This window comes from Protopterus annectens, chromosome 13.part0 (genome assembly GCF_019279795.1).
Source record: "Protopterus annectens isolate FY-2018-M chromosome 13.part0, PAN1.0, whole genome shotgun sequence".
NCBI classification, from domain to species: domain Eukaryota; kingdom Metazoa; phylum Chordata; order Ceratodontiformes; family Protopteridae; genus Protopterus; species Protopterus annectens.
This window is the reverse complement of record NC_056747.1, coordinates 1,276,785,517-1,276,788,692: the sequence shown is the minus strand read 5'-3', so window position 1 is coordinate 1,276,788,692 and position 3,176 is coordinate 1,276,785,517. Positions and strand designations below refer to the sequence as shown.

The 3,176-nt window shown below is 41.8% G+C and overlaps 1 non-coding gene across 1 annotated transcript; it reads left to right on the top strand.

The window, feature by feature from the left end:
- The first annotated feature begins 1,778 nt into the window (after positions 1 to 1,778).
- Positions 1,779 to 1,850, top strand: TRNAC-GCA. Its single transcript has one exon. It is a non-coding gene; the product is annotated as a tRNA-Cys (tRNA).
- Positions 1,851 to 3,176: the final 1,326 nt, after the last annotated feature.

Here is a 3,176-nt window from a genome sequence, read left to right as displayed (position 1 = left end):
CATTCATAACTGTCCTGTCAGTGGGACAGAGTTCTTTAGAAAAGTACATATTCTTAGATAAGTTCCTAGAGGAAACACCTGGAACATCTTTATCTTGAAAACTGAGGCAGTGTTTCTTATGCTTAGTAGAATCATGCTGCTCAAAATAGTTTGACGACCCCTTCTGAAGTTTGGTCCTGCAACTATTTGCTGAGTGTAGATTACTACAATCAGATTGACTACTATTCGAAGAAAACAAATAAGACTGACACTTTTTCTGTCAGTTAGTCTTGACGTAACGACTACTTTCTGAAGTTTTCACCACTAAAACGTCTCCAATAACTTGGAAAAAGGGCCTCCTGTATCAATGTCACAAGACAGACCTACTTTTGGGAATGTTCTGTTTCTCCAGTCCTTAATGCTTCCTCAGTGACACACTGTGACCCCAAAGTTCATTTCGCTTTCCAAGTAATGCTGATTGAACTGTATATTTGCATTAAAATATTCAAATTAAGGACTCTGATGTAGGGCCACAAATTACACCGTGGAAGGCAGCTCCTTCTACATTTTCATTGATGGTAGTTGACAAAAGAACTCTGTAGCCCTTTCAACTAAACTTCTCTCTCTCTCTCTCTCTCTCTCTCTCTCTCTCTCTCTCTCTCTCTCTCTCTCTCTCTCTCTCTCTTCTCTCTCTCACCGGTACTCAATCTCTCTTTCTCTCTCTCCACTCCTCCCACCGTTACTCAATCTCTCTCCACCCCCCCCACCGGTACTCGATCTCTCTCTCTCTCTCTCCACCCGCCCCACCGGTACTCAATCTATCTCTCTTTCCCTGCCTGCTATTTCTTGATAATAAATAACTCCTTTTCTTGCACTTAACTGATCTCACTTTTTAGGTGTCTCTTTAAAGTTGTTTTTTCTTCCCAGCTACACTCTTCTTGCTTCATTCTTTGATGTAAAAAAATCTTCTCTCTCACAGGCCTACCCTAAACCACATTGACAGGTCTTTTTCCACCCTTTCTCCCTAACTGCCCTATGTGCTACATCACGACCTGCGCCTTGTCACTGGGATACATGTACTACTGTGTACACATCCACAGTAAGGAAATATAAAATTAACCCTTACATTTACCCGGACAAAGGCCAATTAATTTCTAACATGGAGTATATGTATTGATAGCCTGATTCAGAAGATCACAGGTCTCTATCACTGAGCCATTTCACTATATGCAAAATCATGGTTCTGTACACAAAACTGGGGACAAGCATATAAACTTGGAGTGCCTTGAAGGCAGACAGACCTTTCTAGCATGGGTTGCATGTAAACAGGCCAAAAGAAATTGGTCCATTCTTTTTTCAATCTCTACTTTTAAACACTGCCACCTGTTCTAAATAATAATAAAAGAAATGTGCTCACACCGAGTCTGTTTTGCTGTTAAGAACCGGCGAACATGGGTGCAGTGGCCTCAGGTTCTCTGAAGTAAGGGAGCTTCTTGTGCAAAAGAACCTATGTTATTTACTGAAAAAATAACGAGTCTAAAAGCTGTTTCTCTTTACAATGTCACTGGAATTTGTAACAGAAAACATGAGCCGTCTCTGCTGCATGCTTGGCAAAAAGATATCTGCATGGTAATTTCGTAAATGTACGGAGAAAGAAAATGTACACACATGACTTCTGTGCTGACTGTTCATTATGCTACTGTAAGTTGTTCCTGTCAACATCTGTAAACAGATCATCAGGAAGTAGGAACTCTTACTGAGTTACTTCAGCAGAGCAGAGAGTCACCTTGGTGTCAAATGAGGGTATAGCTCAGTGGTAGAGCATTTGACTGCAGATCAAGAGGTCCCTGGTTCAAATCCGGGTGCCCCCTGAAGGGGTGGCTTTTTCCACACATAGGCCTTGTTTTCACTGGCTATGCTTTCAAAGAAAGTTAAGCCAGATAGCTGCCACACCATAAAATGCCAGTGTTCCCTCACTCTCCGCTTGATTAATTGCCAGGATCTCAGAAGGTGCAGGTCATGCAATACAACAATTGCAGATGCTATATACAACCCCTGTGGCACACTCCCTGCTCATCTTCACCTTTTTCCATGCCGAATTCTCAGCCATTTTGTTCTCTCAGTTCCAATCTTATTTGACTTCTTCACTCAAGTGCTACAAAAGAAGCTGTCCAAGACACTCTTCTAAAGTTTTTCTCTACGTATTCCCTGCCTTGCAAATGACACCCTGAAATTCTGACAATAGATTGTGGAAACAAGATCACATGAAGGTAAGAAAGCCAAGGTGCCCTGACCCTCTTCATCAAAAGAGTTGTCTGCTGCTTTAAACTTTTTCCCATCAGCCTCAGATGAAGCTAGTCACATGAGGGGTATAACATTCGTAATTCAGGTTTTGAAGCTCAGGTGGCTCTTCTGACTGAATTGCAATATATGATGTCACACTGCCATTCATAACTGTCCTGTCAGTGGGACAGAGTTCTTTAGAAAAGTACATATTCTTAGATAAGTTCCTAGAGGAAACACCTGGAACATCTTTATCTTGAAAACTGAGGCAGTGTTTCTTATGCTTAGTAGAATCATGCTGCTCAAAATAGTTTGACGACCCCTTCTGAAGTTTGGTCCTGCAACTATTTGCTGAGTGTAGATTACTACAATCAGATTGACTACTATTCAAAGAAAACAAATAAGACTGACACTTTTTCTGTCAGTTAGTCTTGACGTAACGACTACTTTCTGAAGTTTTCACCACTAAAACGTCTCCAATAACTTGGAAAAAGGGCCTCCTGTATCAATGTCACAAGACAGACCTACTTTTGGGAATGTTCTGTTTCTCCAGTCCTTAATGCTTCCTCAGTGACACACTGTGACCCCAAAGTTCATTTCGCTTTCCAAGTAATGCTGATTGAACTGTATATTTGCATTAAAATATTCAAATTAAGGACTCTGATGTAGGGCCACAAATTACACCGTGGAAGGCAGCTCCTTCTACATTTTCATTGATGGTAGTTGACAAAAGAACTCTGTAGCCCTTTCAACTAAACTTCTCTCTCTCTCTCTCTCTCTCTCTCTCTCTCTCTCTCTCTCTCTCTCTCTCTCTCTCTCTCTCTCTCTCTCTCTCTCTCTCTCCACTCCTCCCACCGTTACTCAATCTCTCTCCACCCCCCCCCACCGGTACTCGATCTCTCTCTCTCTCCACC